Source organism: Sminthopsis crassicaudata, chromosome 2 (assembly GCF_048593235.1).
Source record: "Sminthopsis crassicaudata isolate SCR6 chromosome 2, ASM4859323v1, whole genome shotgun sequence".
Taxonomy (NCBI): Eukaryota; Metazoa; Chordata; class Mammalia; order Dasyuromorphia; family Dasyuridae; genus Sminthopsis; species Sminthopsis crassicaudata.
This window is the reverse complement of record NC_133618.1, coordinates 138,101,255-138,126,445: the sequence shown is the minus strand read 5'-3', so window position 1 is coordinate 138,126,445 and position 25,191 is coordinate 138,101,255. Positions and strand designations below refer to the sequence as shown.

The 25,191-nt window shown below is 34.5% G+C and overlaps 1 protein-coding gene across 13 annotated transcripts in view; it reads right to left on the bottom strand.

Annotated features, from left to right (window-relative positions):
- The window catches only part of CSGALNACT1 (chondroitin sulfate N-acetylgalactosaminyltransferase 1), a 395,383-nt gene that overhangs the window by 352,257 nt on the left and 17,935 nt on the right, over positions 1–25,191 (bottom strand). For all 13 annotated transcript variants that reach the window (XM_074287440.1, XM_074287428.1, XM_074287425.1 and 10 more), the window contains exon 2: positions 13,861–13,902. The gene's annotated coding sequence lies outside the window, so the exon portion shown is untranslated. The remainder of the gene's footprint in view (positions 1–13,860; positions 13,903–25,191) is intronic.

Here is a 25,191-nt window from a genome sequence, read left to right as displayed (position 1 = left end):
CAAGCCACTTACTCTCTATGGACTTCAATTATTGTTATTGTTTTTAAGAGAATATACTTTATCGCCTTTCATCAAGAACTGCCTTATTTCTCTTTCTTGTTACCCCTCTTGTTCATCCCCAGCTACCTTTTCTCATTGTCTTTACCTCTTTCATTTTACCTCTACCAGAAGTTCACTTTCTTTCTCTCCCATTCATCCCATCCCCTTCTTTCCAGAGCATTTGTTTACTTCCCCTTCCTTTTCTTTTACTGCCCCAAGTGGCCTACTGCTGGGCATTCCCTCAGAAGTGACCAATCTTATTGTTTAATTTCCCTTTTGATTCTGACCCATTGCAGCTAACCTGGATGCTTTTCTTAATAAAACACAATTGAGACAGTTTGTATTAATGGAGTTAGCCTTCCTTATGGACTTGACTCAGAGACTTCATTATTAAGAAGTTGATCTTAATTTGGAGGGATATCTTTTGTGGAATTCCCAAAGAAATAGTTTTCCTCTTCACAGAGGCTTTGCAAGACTTTGCATAAGAATTCTCCTCCATACCTAAAACATATTTCCATGATATTCAGGGTCTTTTAAGAATCTATAAGAGACATGTATTCATGACAATAGGCTAAACCAGCAACATTAGCTCCTTCTGAGTCCCTATAAATATACATTTTGCTTTTACCCTCTCTGTTTATATTAGGGATCCATAACTATTTTCTGTTTCATAGACCTCTTTGGCAGAAGAGAAGGCTGAAACCTATGGACTAATTTTTTATATTAATGTTTATAAATGCTCAAAAATATATAAAATATACATATATACACATACAGTCACATGCACAAACTTACATAAATGTGCCTATGTGTGTACATATGTATAATATAGAGAGGAAGAAGAGGAAAAGAGGAGAGAGAAGAAGAAAGAAAAGAATGGAAGAGAAGACGAGAAAAAAGGGAGTGAGAAGGAAAGAAGAGAGGAGAGAAGAGGAGAGGAGAGGAGAGGAAAATAGGAGAGGAGAAAAAAGGAGTGGAAAGAAAAGAGAATAGAAGAGAATAGGAGAGGAGATATCCATATTTATAAATATATAGATATAGACATTTATAATATATATAATTTAAATATATATATATGTATATATATATATATATATATATATATACATATATATATATTTAACAACCCCTGATCTTGTATACTGTCTTGCCCCATTTTTGTCTTGTACATGACTATTTTCTGTGTAATGGACTTCTTTGACAGAGAAAAAGGGTAAAACCTACAGACTCCTTTCAGATTAATGTTTATGGATGCTTAAAACAAGATGCACAAGATATACACCACAGCCATCACACTCACTAGCTCCTCCAGCTGACAGGCAGGGTCCAGCAGTGCCTCTGTGTGTGTGTGTGTGTGTGTGTGTGTGTGTGTGTGTGTGTGTGTGTGTGTGTGTGTAAGTTCACAAGTTCAAGGCCAAAAACCCCTGATCTATGTATCTGCTTTGATCCATTTCTGTTAACACCTTGTTGTAAGTATCCTTCTTTCAAGGATAGAGTACAGGTCCTGGAGTCAGGAAGTCCTGAGTTCAAATGTTTGTTGCCTTAGATGCTTATTAGCTATGTGACCCTGAGCAAAATACTTAATCTTGATTGCCTCCACAAAAAAAAAAAAAAAAAAAAAAAAAAAAAAAAAAAGTGAAGGAGTCAGACCAAATGACCTCTAAAGTCCCTCTCAGCTCTAACAATTTATGTTTTTAAAGAAGTGGCTTTCCCCAAATCAACTTATTTAAAATTTCTATGTGAAAATAGAACTAAAGATGTCTTGGTTATGTCTTCTGATGTCAGCTCAGCCAAGGTTTTGACTCTTTGATCACTGGCTGAATATGCTAGATTCCTGCCATGTAATATTAAACTCCTGCCTTTGCTCTCTCTCAATGCACCCACTCCAAGGAAAAGTTTTGGCTACAGTCATCTCTGAGCTGGGCCCCAAACTGATAAACTAGTGAGAGATGTGCCCTCTGTTTGGAAGAGATCAAAATTCATTCCACTATGATGGGAAAAGTAGGGGAAATAATTTATTGGACCACAGGCTTAAGAGCTAGAAGGGACTTATGGGACCATATATTCTAATCCCTGGTTTTTCAGATGGGGCAACTGAGGCTTGCAAAGATAATGTATTGTAATTTCCCCAAGGTCACATAGATTGTAGGTGTTGGAGTCAATTACAACACTAAACTCAAAAAATGATTACCCCATACTCTCTTTTGCTATAAAGTCATTACCTATAAAAATAAAACTGTTAGCTCAAAAGCCTGACTCTGTAATGAGTCAGCAAAGTCCCACATTTGCTACTGGATAAGAAAAAATTGTAAATGGACAGCCCCAATACCCTCTAATCACATCACACATTTAAGCAAGTATCAAACATTCTCAGTAGCTACAATTTACTTCATTGAAAACACATTTATGCCTAATGAAGTGGACTGTATATGCAAATTAATAGCTGCTAATTGACTACAGCTTCTCCTTTTCCATAAAGTCAATATTTTTTCTGGATCATTAAATGCACTTCCCAGAGTATTAATTTCAAAAGAAAATTAACAGCTATAAAAAAAATTACCAGGTGCACCTAATGAAGATTCAAGACCTAATGAAGTAAAGATTGAGACTTCCTACTGTTTCTCCACTTCTCTCTGGCCATTCCCCAATCGAAGAACTGGGCTGAGCCCTACTTGATCATTAGGTGTGTTTGAGGGTAAAAACAAACGAGCAATTTGTTCACTTTAAATATATTGTGAGAGTTTTTGTTTAAATTTCAAACTGACTTAAAAGAAACATTAATTTCTCCACATCTTTTTCCCCATTAGAAAGAGCAAAGGAATACAAAAACAGAGAGAGGTCTGGGAACCAGTCTCTTGGGAGTCACTAGGCCTCTGGACAAAATTGCTTTTCATATCCTAATGCTCCCAGTATTAAGTGGATATAATTTTTGACTTGCTAATAAAAGATTCAGACCTCCCACTAAAGTTAAAAAGGCACTCTCTGAAGGCAAAAAAAAAGTAATATTAGTTTAAGCCTCTGAAAATCTCTGGTCATTTTTATGCTTTCAAATACTGGGCAGAGTTGTCAACCCAAAGAACTGTTCACTTCAAGCCTTAAGTATATTTTGTTGGCTCTCAGTTGAGCAAGAGTGAGAAGTGCAGAGATTTGAAACAACGCTCTGACTTCAGCCTTGCAGCCCAAGAGGATATGAGTGGATTGGAGAGAGGAGAGAAAGACGGGGCCATGTTTAGACCACAAATTTCTCTTTTTCAATTAGAACTCTTAAAGGACAAAGGGGCACAAACAATTAACTCCTTTGCTGCAGGTCTGATTTTCTGTGTGGAAAAATTACCTGTTTTGAGAAGTACATAATTAGACTTAATAGCACACTTTTGCCATTTAATAACTGCATGGGACATAATTTTTTAAATGCTTCCAAAAACAAGTGACTAAATTTAATTAAGAACACATACAGAGTTTTTCACATACAGAGATAGTAATATTGTGCCATCATTTACTTTACAAGCTCAACTTCTCTGTCACCTTAGGTATTGTATCTTAGGTCTTCCACCAAGAAACATTTCTTAGATACCACAAACTGGTTTTTCAACTGATGGGCTAAAGGAGGCAGAGAGAAGTTGCCTATAATGAAGCATCCATTCACTTATCCATTCATCATTAATTATTTACAATGCACTGAGTTAGGAGCTAGGAATACAGACAAAACATGACAGTTCCTTTCCTTAAAGAGTTTATAATTTATGGAGGGAAAAGAAGGTGTACATAGAAAATTAAATATCTTGAGTGCAAATCCATCCTCAGACACTTACTAACTGTGTGGCCCTTGGCATGGCAGTTTGCCTCAGTTTCCTCATCTGTAAAATGAGTTAAAAAAGGAAATGACTAATCACTCTAGTATCTTTGTCAAGAAAACTCCAAATCAAGTCATGAAGACTCAAATATAATTAAAACAACTGAACAAAATGCTAAGGGTTGGAAGGAAGGGGAGCTTCATGTATCCAATTATCCTTAAGTTCTACTGTTCCCATGAGTTGCATGGGATTTCCTAATCCATCTTACTGCCTTCCCTCTCCAATTTATCTTGTTTGGACATTTTTTTTTTGCATTTGTCCCTGAGCTCCTAGAATAAAGGTTCTGTCTTGTGCCTTTCTCGGTATCTTCAGTATTTAGTACATGATTGGAACATTAGTAAATTCTCAATAAATGTTTATAAACTTAATCTACCCCAACACACACACACACACACACACACACTCTCTCTCTCTCTCTCTCTCTCTCTCTCTCTCTCTCTCTCTCTCTCTCTCTCTCTCTCTCTCTCTCTCTCTCTCTTCTCTCTCTCTCTCTCTCTCTCTCTCTCTCTCTCTCTCTCTCTCTCTCTCTCTCTCTCTCTCTCTCTCTCTCTCTCTCTCTCTCTCTCTCTCTCTCTCTCTCTCTTTCTTTCTTAATCCAGTGGCTCCAGCTTCCTTGCTGTTCTCATGCAAAGATACTCCATATTCTGGGGATACATTTTCACTGCCTGTCATTAATACCTGGAATTCTCTTTCACTTTATATCTCAGTTTCCTGATTTCCTTAATATCTCAGCTAAATCCCACCTTTTGCAATAAGTCTTTGTAGTGCATCTTCATATTAGTATCTTCCCTCTGAGATTATGTTCAATTTATCATATATATGCACACATGTAATACATATGTACATCTACATGTATACATGTAAATGTGTGTGAATGTGTATTTACATAAATTCAGGGATTGTTTTCAGTTGAATCTGAGTCTTTGTGATGCCATTTGGAGTTTTCATAGTAAAGATACCAATGATTTGCTATTTCCTCCTCTAGTTAATTTTACACATGAGGCAACTAAGGCAAATAGGGTTAAACAACTTAGACAATGTCCCAACTAATAATTCTGAGACCAGATCTTCAGTCAAGAAAATGAGTCTTCCTGATTCTAAGTTCAGCATTTGTTGGGCCACTCAACTGCCCTAATATACATAAATATACACAAATATGAATATATTATAATAGTGTTTAATATACATGTATATATACATATTTACGTATGTATATATTTTAATATATATCTTCTTTGTACATAGTTGTTTTTGTAATATCTCCCTACCCTTAAATTATAAGCTTTTTGAAGGCAGAAAGTTTTTTGTCTTTCTTTATATCCCCTGTGTTTGGCACAGTGACACAGTTGGTGCTAAATAAATGTTTGTTGACTTGACTATGTAGAAATCATGTTGGATTTCACCAATGACTTGGAAAAGATTCATTTGTTATTTTATGGTTATGTGTTTCTGTGCTGCAATTACTTGATTCAGGAAAAAAGTGTCAAATCTAAAGAAAAAAAGGACAAAGTTGAAAAGTTGTGAAGATTAAAGTTTTGTGGAGAGGGAGCTTCATTTGGACATTTGAGTACTAGATCTTGACTTGAATTCACATTCCACCTTTGATATGAAATGTTCAACCATTATGGGCAAGCAAGTCACTTAATGCCATTATACCTTTGTTTGTTCATCTTTAAAATGGGAATAATAACCCCTACAGTGTCCATTTCAGAGAGTTGCAAAATTCAAATGAGACAATTATAATATCTGAAGTGTTTTGCGTAAATAAGACAATATATATATAATTGTACAAACCACAAAGCTCTGTCAATAGGTGAATACGTATTTTTTGAATGTGTTTTATATGCCAGGCATATAATGAAAGTTTATTTTCTCAGGGATCTTATATTCTATAAGGAAGACAATAACAATACATATAAGTACATACAAAAAACCATGCATCTAATAAATTCAAAGTAATTTGTGGAGGGAGGCACTAGCAACCAAAGAGATCAAGAAAATCCTCCTATAGGAAGTGACTTTTGAACTAAGCTTTAAAGGAAAGTATGGGATCAGCTAGGTGGAAAGATACATAGAACACCAAACCTGGAATCAGGAAAATATGAGTTCAAATTAGGCCTCAGTAACTTAATAGCTGTGACTCCGGATGAGTCATTTAACCCTGATTACCTCAGTTTCCTCATCTGTAAAATGAACTGGAGAAAGAAAAAGCAAACCACTCCAGTGTCTTTTCCAAGAAAACCCCAAATGGGGTAATGAAGCGCTGCATATGACTGAACAACAATGACAAATGGATTCCAAAAGCCAGAGAAAAGAGAGGAGTGTATTCCACGCATAGGGAGCTGGGGGAAGAGTAGAACATTAGTTGTGCCTGTAATAATATCCATCCTTTTGTTTGTCTCAGCAATCACAGAATGATCTGTGCTGTTTGGAAATACCAAAGACATTTTTAAATTCTTCTAAGAGTAAAATAGAGGATAGGATTTCATCCTGAACTCCTACATTACAATTTTCTGTGGGCTTGGGTCAGTTTTTTTAAATCTTAGTTAACAAAGTTGTTATAATCTATCAACATGCACCTGGACTAACCCTGAAACCTCCCTCCTCCCAACACACACACACACACACACACACACACACACACACACACACACACACACACACACACACACTCAATGATTTCAGAGACAGCATGTTCCTTCCTCAGTCAGCCCCATGATTTATGTCTGCAACCCCCAAATAAAGTGCTATTCATGCAATGGGATGCAAGCATACCTCAGAAGCACATAAAGGTGGCCTGTTACTTCATTTCACAAGCTTAGTGCTTTCATACAATTTCTACCAAAATTCTGGAATGTTTTTAGGTGTTTCATTACCCTGCAAAGATGAATTAACCCTTTCCTTAACTCTTAGAGGTCTGGTAACTCTAAACTCTTCACCCTCCATCAGCCTGTGTCCCTCACAAAGATGAAGAGAAAAGAATTTAAAACAAAGTAAAATCTTCTTTTTGGCAAAATGATCTTTAGTTCCAGAGAGCTGTGGATTTACTAAGATCATGCTTTTGTGCCAAATCCTCTCCCAAAACTGATTTCCTTAAAACCCACTCACCCTCTCCCCCCTCTCCTTCTCTCTCTCTCTCTCTCTGTCTCTCTCTCTGTCTGTCTGTCTCTATCACACACACACACACACACACACACACACACACACACACACACACACACACACAATTACACTTCAGTGCATCAGTAGAAAGGATACTGGTGCTAGGATCAGAGAATCTAGAGTCTAATCTCTAATTTTATTCATACTATTTCCTTGGACAAGACTCATAATCTCCCTGGCCTCAGTTTCCCCATCAGCAAAAATTAAAAGTGTGGACGAGATGGCCCCCTTTTCTATGATCTCATTCACAATCTATTCAAGCCCTCTCATAATTAAGACACAAATCTTTTTTTCCATTACTGCAAAGTCCATTAATTTCCCCTCCATATTCCTATATCATCATTTTAATTGACATAATGGAAGCTATTAGATATCTACTGAAATAAACTACTTTTGCTAAGAAGAAAAATGAGTATCTGTTGAAAAAAAAAACTTTTAATTTTAAAAGTAATCCTTGCCCTTATGAGTTTGTTGAAGGTTTTTCAGTGTATAATGAAATCATGTCCACATTATGAATGCTAAATAGAGGTGAAATAATACAAATTCTTACCCAGCCCTTAGTCATTTAATGGATATGAAAGAACTTAATAGAAAGGCCATGGCCATCCACTGCCTCAGGGGTCATCGTCAGCCTGATTTTTGTCTTGCTTCTGGACTTGCAGGAGGCTGGAGGAGCATTTAGTAAAGCTGATGACTTTGCACAGTCCTGCCTCACTTAAATCCAATTTGCAAGTCAAGACATTCCCCTTCCTGAAGACAACAGTCCTCTGTAAGAATAAAGGATGAACCACAACAGCAACCACAGTAACTACAACAACCACAACTAAGAAGATGCCTCCCCCTTTATTTATTTACATAGGACTACATATAAATTTCCAGAAGTTTCTCAGATGCTAAGCAGCATTGACACCTGTCCAAATCCTACACATACCAAAAAATAAAGAAAAATAAAAAGAAACTAAATACGAACATGCTTGCCTCCAATTTCTCATCTCTAAAAAGAAAATAATAACAGTACCTATCTTACAAGGTCATTGTGAGGATAAAATAAGATAATAATTATAAAGTGCCTAGCACAGCACCAGGCACATAGTAAGTACTGTATAAATCTTTGCTATTATTAGCTACATAGCAAATATATTTTTAAAAAACAATGACAGTAAATGAACCACAAAACAGAGCTCACCAAGTCAGGATGCAGATGAATAATTCTACACTGTAACACAAAGCAAGCCAGAGGACATTCTACAAATCATGGGATCACAGAATTGGTGATGGAAGGAATTTGGAAATTATCTAGCACACCCCTTCATTTTACAAATAAAGAAACTGAGGCATGAAACTGTGGAGTGCCCTGAGCAAGATCATGCAAATTAAATGTAGCCAAGATTTAATCCCAGCATGCACTGACTTCAAATTCAGTCCTCTTCACATCATGCATCCTTAAGTACAAAGATAGTTTGGGATAATATAATCAATATGCAATTAGAAAAGCTTCCATAACATTTAGCACTTACAAGTGACTTGCCTATCAATCAATACTTCCACACCCCCATCAAGCAACAAATCCATACAGAGAAAACCCTTTAAGCTGGGCCATGGACAAGAATAAATCTAAGATTAACAGAGATACATAGAGACAGAAGTCTTGGTCTATGATTTCAAGGAAATTATGCTCAAGGTTAGGGAAAGAGAAAACAGAAAAATAACTGTCAAAACTGCCCAATGTATCAAAGAATTGAAAATAGATGTCCATCAATTAGGGAGTAGCTGAATGAGTTATGGTATATGAAGACAATGGAAAATTATTGTTCTATTAAAAATGATGAACAAGCTGATTTTAGAAAGGCCTGGAAAGATTTACATGAACTGATGCTGAGCAAAACAAGCAGAACCAAGAATACACACTGTACACAATAACAGTAAGAATGTGTGATCAACTACGAGACATGGTTCTTTTCAGTAGTTCAGTGATCCAAAGTAATCTCAATAGATTTTGGAAAGAAAATGCCATCTGTATTCAGAAAAACAAATATGGAGACTAAATGTAAAGCAACATATTCAATGTTCAGTTCTTTTTTCTGGATTTTTTTCCTCTTCCATGATTTTTCCCTTTTGCTCTGATTTTTCTTTCCCAACATGATTCATAAAGCAATGTATATTCAAAATAAATATTTTTTAAAACTGTCCAATGAAAGAGAAATGTCAAATAACTAGGACTGACAAATGAATCCAAAGGAGGCAAATTCATTTCCACTAGGAGTGATTAGGGAAAATCATAGTCTTGGAGCTGGACAGATTCTTAGAGATCATTGAATCCAACCTCATTATTTCAGCCATAAGAAAAATGAGGCTGAAAAAATTTGAGTGATTTTTTTTCAAGATCGCAAGATTAGTAAATGCTAGACAGATCTCTTCACATTCTAAGTCCAAAACTCTATTGCAATTAACTATCATGAATCAATTAAAAAGCATCTATTAAGGGTTTACTATGTAAGGTACTACGTTGAGTGCTGAGAGTACAAATGTAAAAAAGCATAACAGTTCCTATCTTCAAGGAGCTTACATTCTAATATGGGAAGGCAACCTATATAAGAGAATCTTAAAAATGAATGATGATTGGAGTCACAGGAAAATTGACAGGTGCATCTTTAACAGGAAATTTGATTTGGTTACTGTTCTCAGTAGGAGAGTTTCAAAAGTATGTTCTGGGGGACTGGGAGCACTAATACATTAGCACTAGGAGAGGGCTGGGAAACAAAGCAGGCAACTTAGACCCAAACCTCTGGAAAATCAATCTGAGTCATACAAATATTCAAGTTCCCGGAACCCCTTCTTATATTTTGACTTCCTAGGTTAATACAGGGAAGCTGGGTGGCTCAGTGAATAGAGTGCCAGGTCTGGAGTTGAGAGGACCTGAGTTCAAATCCAAACTCAGACATTTACTTGTTGTGTGACCCTGGGCAGATCATTTCATCCTGTTTGCCTCAGTTTTCTTATGTGTAAAATGAGCTGGAGAAGGAAATGACAACCCAGGATGTAGAGGAAGAAGGAAGGTCTGGGACAGAATCTTGGGGAACAACCAAGAGAGGTGTTCTGGATGATGAGTCAGCAAAGGAGATGTCAGATAGGTAGGAGAAGAACAAAAAAAGAAAGTAACAGGGGCAGAGTAGGATCAAAAGGGACAAATGTAGCAGATTTGTTGAGAAAGATTAGGACCAAGAGGGAAACAATGTATTTGGCGATTAAAATCTATGACAATTTTGGAGAAAGTTGTTTCAGTTAAGTGATGAGATCAGAAACCAGACTCCAAAGGGTTAAAGAGTAGGGGGAACAAGTATAGATAACTTTTTCTCTTATTTTGGCTGAAAAAGGGAGGAGAGAGAAATCTTAAGGGAATGGTAGACTCCAGTAAAAGTTTGTTTTTTAAGAATGAGTGAGACAGGCATATTTGAATGTGGTAGTTATAAAAACAATAGATACATAGGAGAAGGGGAGAAAGGAGAAAGAAAAAATAGAGACAAGGATAAAGAGGAAGACACAGAGACAGAGAAACAAACAGAGGCCAAGAGAGAGGGAAGGGAAGGAAAAAGAGCTAGAAAGAGGGAAGGGAGAGAAAGAGAGAGGGAAAAATAGAAGGGAGGGAGAGGGAAAAGGAAGGGAGAGATAAAAAGGGGAGGCAGATTTAGAGGGGGGAAGGAGGGAGGGAGAGAGGGATAGCAGAGGAGGTGGGAGAGAAACAGAGAGAGACACAGAGAAAGGAAAACAGACAGAAACAGACAGACATTGACAAAGATAGAGACAGAGACAAAGACAGAGACAGAGAGAAAAGACATCAATGGGATCAAGGGCACATGTAGGGTTGTTTATCATTATAAGTGCTACTTTGTAATAAACTCAGAAAAAAGAGGAAGAGTGGTAGAAGATGTCAAGAGGCTATAAAATGAAGAAAATGGGAGATCAGCAGGTCACATTGAAGAGTCTCTCTCTCTCTCTCTCTTTTTTTTTTTTTTTTAGCAAAATAAGAAGGAAAGGTGTAGAGGGTCACAGACAGTGGGGAAACTCTAAGTGATATATAAGACCCTTCAGCCCAGAGGGAATCTGCTAACAATGTCTGGTTCAGTTCCCCATCTCCTCTCTCAACCTTCCTGAGAAGTCAGGGGGCAATGACAACCTGTGTTGTGATTGAAGCAGAGTGATACCAGGTGGCAAAGAATGATACCAGGCGGCAAACTCTGTACAATAGCAAGCTGTTTATGTGGTTCCATGTGCACAGTATATACTTAGTGCATGTGCTGTGTTGCTTGGGTAACATAAGGATATGAGGGTATAAAATGGGGAAAGACTTTGTAATAAATGGACTCCTCAGGAGTCCCGCCTTATCACTTCTCTACTAGTATAGTATACTTTAATCACCCTGGCAGGGGGGCTCTAGAAAATACAGTATGTTTTGTCACCCCAACTTGGGGGCTCTAGAAATCAAGACACAACAGAAGGTGCTCAGCTGAGGAGTGGCTTAGGAAAGATGTGGAAGACTTGAGGAGAAAAGGTTTGGAATAGTTTCTGTGGAGGGTGAGATAGGGAATCTATTAGGAAGAAAAAAAAATGTGTCTTGCTTTGGAGAGGGCTCATTTAGGTAGGAAAATATAAATTTGTAAGGCACCCAGTGAGCAAGTTTGTAAGACTACTCAAGCTAGATTCAGAATTTTGTGGTTAGAAGTAGAGAAGGCAAATGGAGGAACACTTCAGGCTTGAAGTTTAGCTATGGATGAGTCTTGGTAGCATAAGAGAGAATGGAGATGGCCTCAGACTACTAGAAATTAGTAAGGGAAAGATCTTTCTCTGTTACAATGTTGATGCCTCCAAACCTCTCCCTCTCTCTCTCTCTCTCTCTCTCTCTCTCTCTCTCTCTCTCTCTCTCTCTCTCTCTCTCTCTCTCTCTCCTCTCTCTCTCTTCCTCTCTCTCTCTTCCTCTCTCTCTCTCTCTCTATGTGTATATATATATGTATATCTGTATATGTATGTATATGTATATGCATATGTATATGTATACATATATAAGTTTTGATGTCATTTTGATATAGAAATGAAACACATTATACAAAATTATTGTAATTTTTAAAAAAGAACAAAATAAACTCTATGAGCCGTAATTCTTGATTCACAGCATTAATTTGTTTACATTCTCCATAACTTTGCATAAACACCTTTAAATTGTTACCAGGGCTAATAATTTAGAAAATAAATTAAACTAACCTTGTGAAACATTGTTTAAAAAAAAAACTTTTCTTTGAGATTTTAATTACGTATATACACTCAGAGTATAGATCACCATAATATATCTTGATAATATATAGAAAACAATACTATTCCACTAAAGTGATCACATTTTAGATTAATGGTGGAAAATGCTATCCACAACCATAAAAAGAATTATGGAGTCTGAATACAGATTGAAGCATACTATTTTCTATTTTCATTTTTTTCTTTCTCCTGGTTTTTCCCTTTTGTTCTGATTCTTTTTTCACAAAATAACTAATGTGGAAATGTATTTACATGATTGCACATGTATAACCTATATCTGATTACCTGCCTTTGGTGGGGGGAAGAGAGATGGATGGGAGGGGGGAAATTGGAATTCTATATTTTGTAAAAAGTGAATGTTTAAATTACTATAATTGGAGAAAAATAAAATATTGTTTATCCCATAAAAAGTTGTCACATTTCAAAACCCCTCTCACAACTAATTCTGAGTGTTCTAAGGAAAGAGAATTAGGTAATTGCTTAACATTTAGCCTACTGAGTCTCTGAAGCAATCTGTGTTCACAGTCAGATTATTTTTATTTTTAGGAATCAGTATGTTCCAAATATCTTGTTTCTAAACTCAAAGTTTACTGCAATAAAAAAAAATGTGAATATTCTCCTTTTTATTTGCAATATCACACAAATTTGGAATTATGCCCAAAGGGCTATAAAATTGTGCATACCCCTTGATCCAGAAGACTCATTATTATGTCTGTATCCCAAAAAGACAATAAAAAAGGGAAAAGAATCCCTATGTGCAAAAACATGTTTGTGGCAGCCCTTTTTGTAGTGGCAAAGAACTGGAAATTGAATGGATGCCCATCACCTGGAGAATGGCTAAATGAGTTATGATATATTAATGTAATGGAATATTATTGTTCTATAAGAAATGATCAACAGACTGATTTCATAAAAGCTGGGAAGACCTACATGAGTTGATACTAAGTGACATAAGCAAAAACCAGGAGTTCTGCCACATAGTAACAACAATACACTATGATCAACTGTGATCGGCTTGGCTCTTCTTAACAATGTGGTGATTCAAGGCAATTCCAATAAAGTTGAGATGGAAAATGCCAATCATATACAGAGAGACTGAATGTGGACCAAATCATAGTATTTTCAACTTTTTGTTTAGTTGATTTTTTCTTTCTCATGGATTTTTTTTCCTTTTAATCTGATTTTTCTTGTACAACATGACAAATACAGAAATATGTTTATATAAGAATTGCATATTTACCTTATATCAAATTTCTTGCTGTCTTGGGGAGGAGAGAATTAAGGGAGGGAGGAAGAAAATTTAGAATATAAAATTTTTCAAAAATGAATACTGAACACTATAGGTATTTGGGGAAATAATTTAGCATTGAAATTTTTTTAAAAGAGAAAAATTAACACACATGAGGAGAATTAAATTTTCAAAGATAAAGGAGTGGATAGAAACTTCCTATCATTATTTATAAGAGAAAGAAAGAGAGAATAAAAACAAATCCAAACTTACCCTTAGTTGAAAATTCAGTTAAGTCTCAAATCCTCCAGAATCCTGAAATTAAAAAAAAAAAAAAAATTTCTGAGCAACCAGAAGGAGAAAAAAAATTATTGAACTTGGGTTCGAATCCTGCCTCTGCAACTTAATGACTATCTGATCTTGGGCAAATCACTAAACCTCTTGGACTGAATTTCCTAATCTGTAAAATGAAGAAGTTGGACCACATGACCTTTGAATTCCTTACAGCTTTAAATCTCACAAATGGTCAAAAGTAATCAAAGGTTGCACACATAAAATGCAAACAGACTTTGGGTCATGAAACCTAGATTTTAATCTCAGCCTGGCCATTAACTAGCTATGTGTGACCTTAAGCCCGTTATTTACTTAAGGAAACAAAGAAGTTTCCTTATCTGCAAAATGAGGGGGTAGAGACTACATCTCTGAGTTTCTCCTGTAGTATTATGATTCTAACACAGATGTATTTCATTTTCTGCAGTAGATATATTCCTGGGAAGTTATATATCCAATTTTTGCAATTAAATCACATTTCAATTGAACAAGAGCAAAGGAAAAGACTGTTTTAAACAATAACTCTATAATTTCTTTTATACTTTCATATGTTGGGGAATTTTTTGCTTCTTATTTTATTTTATTTAAAGCACACCTGTGTACTGCAAAGAGCTCATGGCTTAATGTTTTCTTTGTATTAGACATAATGAAAGCGTGATTGACATGGCAGGACACCTCAGGGATCATAGCCTTTGTTCTGAAAATAAACGTCATTCACTGAGAGGGAGACAGGTGTGAGAGAATAGAAAAAAACAGAAAATAAAAAAGAACAATGTCAATCCAAAAGTTGCCATGTTTCTATTTCCTTTGTATTGCCAAACAAAGCTCTAGAGATAGAGAACATGTTCAAATAAGTTACTAGCTGAAAATAAATCCACAACAATAATTTTTAATAAATCTCAATTTGGTGTATGACCTTTGTGATGGGGTCACTTGCTATTTCAAAAACATACCTGGAAAACTCCATACCTATCAGCCTCAAAAACTCCCAAGTCCCAGTCATCTACAACAGCAATGAATCTTTAACATCATTTTCTTTTAACGTGTAAAAGAGATTTCATCATTATTCTCTTCAAAAAGCTGCAATTCCCATTTACAAATGTGTATCAACATCCTGTTCAGGCACCTGAGCTCCATCATCTTTCATTTTCAAAGAAACAAAGTTACAGCTATGGATATGACACAAAAAACTCAAGCAGGATGCTTCCTTGTCACTTACCACTCACAGAAATAATCAAAAAGAATCTTTCAGAGTTTTTAGGCTAAAGCACTCAGTAAGTGGTACTTAATTACATTACAATTTACATTACATTATATTACAATTTAATTTACAACTAAACTAATACACTAAAAAGTCTCTAATCCTCCTGTTAAGAGATAAAATAGCATCCATGAAAAGTATGAACCCATTTCCCTTATGGTGTAAATCTGAAATTCTCAGAAATCATTTTTTTGCAAATCATTCCCATTTTTATTTTATATAGGCTCTTTCTGTTTTCATCTTTTTCAATTAGAGATAAAATTCTTTTTTTTCTTTTCTTTTTTACTTATTTAATGTTTTATTTTCCCCAGTTACATGTAAAATAATTTTTACATTTGTTCTTAAAACTTTTGAGTTCCAGATTCTCTCCCTTTCTCCCCACCCCTAACCCTCATTAAGAAGGCACCTTTAAAGTTAGGCAAAACAGTTTCATAAAATTCATGTTGCAAAAGAAAACATAGATTTCCATCCCCTCCCTCAAAAAACCTCAAGAAAATAAAATCTTAAAAAAGGAGTGAGCTTCAATCTGTACTCAGACACAACCAATTTTTTCTCTCTCAGAGATCTTTTTTGTCTACTGAGTTGTTGAGGTGAAAATTCTAATTTTTCCTCCTATTACTAGGAGGCAAGGACTAAATTTTGTCCATTATTGTGGTCATAGACACATACAAAAAGCAATAATGGAATTGGGGGAAGGAAGCAATGATACTAGTCCATTACTAGAAACATTACATTTTCTGAGAAGTATTATTAAGTAACTAGTGAAGAACCATTGGCACATCTACCAACTACCATTATCCCTGAATTTTTGATAATAGTATGTGAGAAAATAAGAAATAAATTTGGAAAGTCTAACTTGCCAACATCTTCTTTATACTTTAAGATTGGTACATGGCAACAGCCCTGAGGGAAAATGGATGAGAGTAAAATCGATCCAAGATGAAAAGACTACAGAAAGATGGGGACAAAAGAGAATTTCCATTCCATCCCCAGCAAGCCTGGGCTGTGACTAGATAACTAAGACCCAGCCAGATCTTTTGGGTGCAACTGGAACAAAAATCAACTCTCAGACATGCTTGTTCTAATCTTCCTGGTTAATAATCCAGAAAAAAGAGCACTTAGATTTTTTTTGAAAATTCAAAAGTCAATTGGCCCTATTATAATAATAATAATAATAACATTCAGATGCACCTACTATGTGCCATGCACTGTATTAAGCATTTTACAAATATTATTTCATTTGATCCTTACAACAATCCTGTAATGTAGTTTCTATTATTCCCTTTATTTTACAGTTGAAGAAACTGAGGCAAATAGCTTAAATGATTTATCTAGGACCTTATAGCTAATAAGTTCCTGATGCTATATTTGAACTCACATATTCCTGACTCAAAGCCAAGACTCTATACACTGAGCCACCTAGCTGTTACTCAGTTTCCGAAAGGATTAAAAAATGTGATTACTAAGGCACTGTCAATGAGAGCTGAAAGCCTTTACATCACAGATTTGGAGGGCTAATATTATCCTGATTTTCAAAAACAGGAAGAAAACAGTTTAAACTATAGGCCTAAGCGTTTGGCCTTTATTTTGGAGGAAATTTCTAGAACATATTATTAGGGCTGCTTTACAAACATCTAGAAAAAGAAGTGGCAATTACAAAAATATAACATGGCTTTATCAAGAGTAGGTCATGGCACACCAACCTTTCTGAATCAGACCTGTAATTTCACTGATGTAGAGAATTACTGACTAGGAAACACACTATACCAAAGTAAATCAGCAAACCTTGTGCATTTTTATCAGCTTAGAGAGCTGCCTGGACATGGAAAAAAAAGGCTAAAAACCTCTCCTAATAATGAGCAGAATTTATCATATACATTTTTGGGCAAATATGATAAGATTCACCATTTCATAAACAATTTTTTGTCTGCTAACAAGTAAGCAAGCACTAATTAAGCACTATCTGCCAGGAACTGTTAACACTTCACAGTTTTTTATACTGGCTTCTTGTTTTTCTGTATATATTGAAATGTTTTTATTTTTTGATAAATTCACATAAAAAAGAAAAGTGAATTTTAAAAAGAAAAGAATTAACAAATATGACAAAACATACAATAAAGTGTATATCTAGGTCCAGATTACATTTATTCTAACTCTAACTTGCCAAAAGGTAGGGATTGTCTTGTCCTTCAGAATAATAATTCATATTCAATATCTCATTCAGACCAACTTATACTCTAGTCATCAATTAAGCAAAAAGCTAATAATAATCAAATATATTGAGCAAATGATGACCAAAATCTGACTAGAGATGCTATTGTATTGAAAGACAAAAGCAGAATAAAAATAGTGAAAAGAATGCTGGACCAAAAGTCAAGAGACTTAGATTCTGGTCCCAGCAAATTCATGGCAGAGCCATGTTATTATGGGCATGTCCCTTTCTCAATCTGGACCTCTATTTTCTACTCTGTGAAATTAGATTCTATTTTATGATCCCTAGTCTAAAATTCTAGTGCTAAGCTTTTACATGGCCATATTTTAATTCAGAATTACACGACATTTTGGTTATTCGACTGCACTTAACTTCTCCCCAAAACCCAGAGGCAAAAAAAAAAAGTTCTCTTTTAAAAAGTGAGACTCTCACTATCCATAACTCATAAACAGAAAGCAGCACTCCTGATGTTTGCCATTATCAGGGTTAAAAGGCATTTTTCTACAAAACAGACAACATTAACACCCACAAGGCCTAGGCATCATGGAGAGAAAAACCTGTTAGCCTAATGCATATTACTTAAAATGTAGACTTAAAAGCTTTTTTTCTCTAATGATAATAAAACACCAATTCTTTCCATCCAAGAAGATCAAAAAGCCTCATTTTTTTTACATCTCTGACACATGCTGATACACCCTCTGTGGGTATGTATGAATACAATCTTCCGTGATTATAATGGAGAAGGAAAAGTAGGAACTTATTTTCTCCTTTTTAAAAATTTCTCTCCTGTTTTCTTCAAAGAACTGATACTTGTGCTTATATCCAGGAGCAGAAAGCCCTTAGGGAAGAAAAAAGAGAAGGAGGAAGAAGGAGGAGGAAAAAGAAAGAAAGAAGGAAGAGGAGGAGGAGGAGGAGGAGGAGGAGGAGGAGGAGGAGGAGGAGGAGGAGGAGGAGGAGGAGGAGGAGGAGGAGGAGGAGGAGGAGGAGGAGGAGGAGGAGGAGGAGGAGGAGGAGGAGGAGGAGGAGGAGGAGGAGGAGGAGGAGGAGGAGAAGGAGGAGAAGGAGGAGAAGAAGAAGAAGAAGGAGAAGAAGAAGAAGAAGAAGAAGAAGAAGAAGAAGAAGAAGAAGAAGAAGAAGAAGAAGAAGAAGAAGAAGAAGAAGAAGAAGAAGAAGAAGAAGAAGAAGAAGAAGAAGAAGAAGAAGAAGAAGAAGAAGAAGAAGAAGAAGAAGAAGAAGAAGAAGAAGAAGAAGAAGAAGAAGAAGAAGAAGAAGAAGGAAGGAGGAGCAAGAAGAGGAAGAAGGAAGGAGGAGCAAGAAGAGGAAGAGGAAGAGGAAGAGGGGAAGAAGAAGAGGAGGAACTGGGTCACTATTTGTACTTGTACTCTCATTATATGTAAACTGGAAAAGAGTTTACCAAAACAATTCTGTTGAGAATTAGTGATTTTTAGATTTTTTTTTTGGGGGGGGGCGAATTCTGACAAACAAAACATGGGGTAAAACTAGAAGACTAAAAAAGAGGGAGTGATGTTTATGATTGTTATGTTTTGTACTAATATTTGACAAGTTAGTAAAGCTATTTTTTAAGTTCTTACTCTTAAGTCTAGGGTGAAAATACTAGAATGCTAAAACTGTAGAAACTCAGTTGAAAAAGTTATAACATTTCCCTCCTAATGCCTCTCCTCAAATCCCAATTTCTACTTTGCATTGAGTGATATGACAATTAACTGTGTAATGGCTCTATGCAGAGTCCCTGAAATTGGTTCCATGTATTTTCTATTTAATCTTCTATATACGTGTTATTTTTCTCCAACAAAATATAAATTCCTAAAGACTGTACATGTATCACCAGCATATAGTAAGTCCTTAATAGGTGCCTGTGGAATTTAATTAAATTGAGTAGATAATGAAGAAAAGGAATCGATGAGGATTCATTGATTAGGTTGGGGTCACACAAGTTTGAGAGTTGGGATTTGAACTCAAGTTTTCCAATTTCCAAATCAACATTCTTTCCATTATAGCATAATGCCTCTCAATATCTCTTATAAAATGTGGTATCAATGTAGATAGTAATAAAGAGAAAAGGGCTTTTAATTAAACTTAAAACATATATGAGACTAAGAACCATTCCCCAATGAATAGATGAAGAAAGTATGCAGAAGAATTCAAATTATAAACAATATAGGAATAATTGCTCAACTTATTAATAAAAAGAAAAAATGCAATTCAAAACAATTCAGAGGTTTTAGTTCACATCAAATAAGTTGGCAAAGTTTATTCAAAATGAATCAGTATTAAAAGGATTATAGAAAAATAGACAAATCAATATATTCTTGGTGAACTATATGTCAGAAAGAAATTTGAAATTATGGGAAGAAAAGGACTAAAGTTAGTCTAGGACTAACCTAGAGATCCCAGTGTGAACATATATACTTTAAAAAGTCAAAGATAGAAAGTCCCATATAAACCAATATACTTTTAGAAGTGCTTTTTTGAGGTGGAAAAGAATCAGGGGGAAAATGGGGAGGAAAATGTGATAAATGAATATAGTAAAAATATTATTTTCTAAGAAACTGGAAACATGAGAAGCATAGGAAGACGTGAATTAAAGAAATAAGCAGAAACAAGAAAACAATATGCAAAATGACTAGGATATGAATGAAAGAATAGCAACAAAAATAAAACTGATAGAAAAAAGCAAGAAAATGCATACTTTTCAGATCAAAATGCAATGAAAATCATATTTAATAAGGCGCCATGCAAATACACATTAAAAATCAAATGGAGACTAACAGCCTATTCTTAAAGAATGAGTGGATCAGAAAATAAATTATAGAAACAATAAATAATTTTATGAAAGAGAATGACAATGAGATAGCCTGCCAAAGTAAAAATCTCTGAATATTCACATCAATAAAATAGAGAAAGAAAAGACCAATAAATTGGGTATGCAATTAAAACAGCTAGAAGAACAAATTTAAAATCCCTGAGTAAACACCAAATTGGAAATCCTAAAAATTAAAGATAAGATTAATGAAGCTGAATTGAAAAAGCCATTGAATTAATAAATAAAATCAGGAATTGGTTTTATGAAAAGAAAGAACAAATAAATAAACTATGGATTAATATTACTTTAAAAAAAGAGAGAGAAAAAAAAAAACCAAATCACTAGCATCAAAAATTTAAAAGGGTGAATAGTCTGCTAAGGAATGTAATTTCAAAGAAATCATTAGGAGTTATTTTGCCCAGCTATATGCTAATAAATTTGCATTTTAAGTGAAATGGAAGAATACTTAAAAATACATATAAACTGCTAAGATTAACAGAAGAAAAACTAGAATATCCAAATAAACCTATTTTAGAAAAGAGAAACTGAACAGGCCATAAGTAAACTTCTTTAAAAAAAAAAAAAAAAAAAAAATCCTCAGAACCGGGATTTACAAGTGAATTCTACCAAATATTTAAAGATCAACTTATACCAATAAATAAATTATTTGGAATAATAGTCAAAGAATAAAAGTCAAAGTCCCACCAAACTCCTTTTATAAAATAAATACAGTATTAATTAGGAAGAGCAAAAACAGAAAATTATAGACCAATTTTACTAATGAATATGGATGTAAAGCTCCTAAACAAAACACTAGAAGACTACAATATATCACAAAGATTATACATGTGACTAAGTAGTATACCAGCAATGTAGGGGTGTTTACTTTAACAAAAGAAAAATTATTAACAGAAATTATCATATCAATAACAAAAGTAGAAAACTTATATGATTATATCAATAGATACAGAAAAGGCTTTTGACAAAATACAACACAAATTCCTATTAAAAACACTTGGAAGCACAGGTATAAATGGATTTTCCCTTAAAATGATAAGAAACATCTATCTAAAACCATTACCAAGCATTATTTGTAAAGGAGATAAACTATAAGCCTTCCTAGGAAGGTCAGGCATTAAACAAGAATGTCCATTATCACCAATAGTATTCTAGATATTGTGTTAGAAATGCTAGCAATGGCAGTGAGAGAAGAAAAGAAAACTGAAGAAATCAGAAAAGGAAATAAGGTAATAAAACCATCTCTTTTTGCAGAGTATAGGATGATATTGTTTTAAAAATTCCCAGAGCTAAAAAGCTAGTTGAAATAATTAAAATTTCAACAAAGCTGTAAGATATAAACCTACATAAATCATCAATATTTCTATATATGACCAATAAAAACTTTCAAAAAGAAATAGAAAAAGATACTCTACTTAAAAATAACTGCATATAACATAAAATACCTGGAAACATATCAGCCAAAGCAAACCCAGGAACTACAAGAACATAATTATAAAACACAATTTATACAAATAATTTAAATAATTGGAGAAAAATTATTTGTGGGTAGGTAGTCAATATAATAAAAATAACAATTCCACCTAAATGAATCTACTTATTTAATGCCATCCCAATTAAGTTACCAAAAAAATTATTTTATTGAACTACTAAAAGCAATAACAAACTTTAGCTGGAAGAACAAAAGGTCAAAAATCAAAGGAACTAATGGGGAAAAAATGTAAAGCAAAGAGGTTTAGTAGTACCAGATAAGACAGTAATTATTAAAACTATCTGGTACTGGCTAAGATACAGAGTAGACATATAATACATAGTAATAAATGATTATTTTATTTTATTTATCTGTACAAATAAAATCAATATAGCCAAGATCAAAAGAAAACAGAAAATTGGGGGTAGGAGTGGAATTTATAGACAATTTCTCAAATAAAGATCTCATATCTCAAATACATAGAGAACTTTTCCAAATTTATAAGTATGAATGATTCACCAATTGATAAATAGTCAAAGGATATGAACAGGCAGTTTTTCAATGAAAAAATTGAAGTTATATATTTATATGAAAAATATGATTGTCATTATTGATTAGAGAAATGAAAATCAAACTAAGTTTGAGATCTCACACCTATCACACCTATTAGCTAAAATGACAGAAGGTAAAAATTACAAATGAGGGGATGCAGAAAAATTGGGACAGAAACTATTGGTGGAGTTATGAACCGATTCAACCATTTTGGAGAGAAATCTGGAATTATGCCCAAAGAGTTATAAAATTGGGGTATGCCCTTAAACCCCAAAACACCATTATTCAATCTGTTTACCAGAGTGATCAGGGAAAAATGAAAAGAACCTATATATATATATACATATATATATATACACATAAACACACATATATATCAGCTCTCTTTGTGGTGACCAAAAACTGGAAATAAAGGATATTCATCAATTTGGAAATGGCTAAAAAAGTTGTGGTACATGATTGTGATGGAATACTGTACTGTAAGAAATGATGAGCTCAATGATATTAGAAAAACACAGAAAGATTGGCATGATATAATAAAGAGTGAAATGAGCAGAATCAAGAAAATGTTATATGTAGTAACAATATTGTCTGAAGAATAACTATGAATGACAAAAGTATTCTGAACATTATAAATATTCAAATCTACAAAGGACCTATGAAGGAAAATGCTATCCTCTCCAAAGAAAGAACTAAGAAAGAGAAGTATGCATAGTATGTTCTAATAGAGAGAGAGTATTATAAATAGAAAGATTAGATAGATGATTTGTGTCAAATAGTGGCCTTCTCTAGGATGGGATGGGGAGGAAACAAGACAGTTCAGAATTTTAAATGTAGCGTGTGTGTGTGTGTGTGTGTGTGTGTGTGTGTGTGTGTGTGTGTGTGTAGTAAAATTAAAAAGAAAAAAACCAAGCACTTTATAATTATAATGAAGAACTGTGGCCCCAGTGATAAGAAGAAAATGTAAGCTTCTCTCCTTTTCACAGAAGTTGGAGACAATTGGTATGGAAGAATGAATTTACTGTTAGACTCAACTAATAAGTTGTTTTGCTGAACTGTTTTCCCCCTGTATTTTTTCCATTTTCACACTTTGTTACAAGGGAAAGCTCTCTGAGGAGGAGAGAAGAAAGAGATGTATTTGGAAAACAGAGGTATGAAAAAACCAAGATACAAAAATAAAAAATTTAAAATAAATCAAATTTATGGAAATATATATAGAAGAATTGCATATGTTTAACATATATTGAACTACTTACTATCTAGGAAAGGGGGTAGGAGGAAGGGTAGGAAAAAATTTAGAACACAAGATTTTGTAAGGGTGAATGGTGAAAATTATCCATGTATATATTTTGAAAATAGAAAGCTTTAATTTAAAAAAATCAAATTCATCCAAGCGAAAAAATTTCTGAATAATACAAAGCATGGATTTGAGGGTAATGATCTATTTGTAGCTGTCTAAAGGGGCTTTTTTAGTGGCTGCTAGTTTGCTCAAAAATTTTTAAAAAAATGTACTTTAGTGAATTCTGTTTCACCTTTATAAAGATATTTTAAGATACTTTAATTCATTAAAATCAGATTGTTTAAATAACTTATTATATACATTAGTATATTTCTCTGATTGTGAAAAATGCAAACTATAGATAATACATTTTTTCACATCTGGCATCCTAAGAAGGTTTCGGAACCTTTGCGGCAAGATTCCTCTCAATTGCCTGGTAGTAGCTGAGCTATTCATCAAACTTTCATGTGCTATATTTGGCACTCTGGCACATGGCAAAGAAAGAAACACAAGATAAATGAGCCGGGGATGAGGTATGTGCCAGGCAATGGCCAGACTATAATTCCTTTGAACACATTGCCTAATTAGACTTCACAGGAGGAGAAAGGGTTTTAATATTTAACAAGTATAATAGTGTGATCAATGTACACAAATCAGGTCTGATAAGAAGCATTGCATATTAAATAGAGAAAGATGTTATAGAAAAGGTATAACAATGAAAAGCTAAAAAAAAAAAAAAATTTGCAACTATATCAACCACACTTTTCAGCATTCCCAATTCTACTACAGAAACTCAGTGAATGATTTAGCCATGTCCCCTTGTTTCAGCAGACTACATATTTCTTTTTTTTTTAATTTTCCAGGTTTTTCTCAGAGCCATCTCTTCAAAGTTTTACTTATGCCCAAATCTCACACTCTGCTTAGAATCAAAGAATCTTATAATTGAACAAACCTCTGTCGTCTAGTCCAACCCACATCCCAGGAGAAAGTGTCCCATTAGATCCCTGAGAAGGGATTATCCACTCCCATCTCTGTGATCTCCAGAAGAAGAAAACTCACTATGAGCTCCACTTTTCAGACAGTTCTCATTTTCAGGCAGTTTCTCCAAACTAAAATCTGCCTCTCTACAACTACTATCCCATTACTCCTTCTATGGCTAATCAAAATAGGTCTAATCCCCTTTCCATTCCATCTTCAAATATTTAACATTGCCCTTCCCCAATCCAACTAGTCTTCAGTTTACATCTGGCCACTGGACCCAGATGGCTCTAGAGGAGAAAGTGAGGCAGGTGACCTTGCCCACCTTCCCTCGCTTCAATCCAATTCACCTCATGTCACAGCATCACTTCCCTAATGTCTTGGTCCTTTTTGAGAACAAAAGACAAACAATAACAGTCTTCTGCTCTCCAAGTAAAACATCACAATTTCTTCCGTTGATTCCTATAGGTAATGGTCACTTACATGTTCCAATGTCCTTTCCATAATATTGAGACCAGAACATAACATAACATGACTGATGTGGCCTAACCAAAGTAAGCCTATAACTTTCACTCTGGATACTATGTTTACTTAAGATCACATTAGCTTTTATGACTGCTGAATATTAATGGCTCATACTTAGCTTGCATCCCTCTAAAACTGAGGGAACTCACTCATC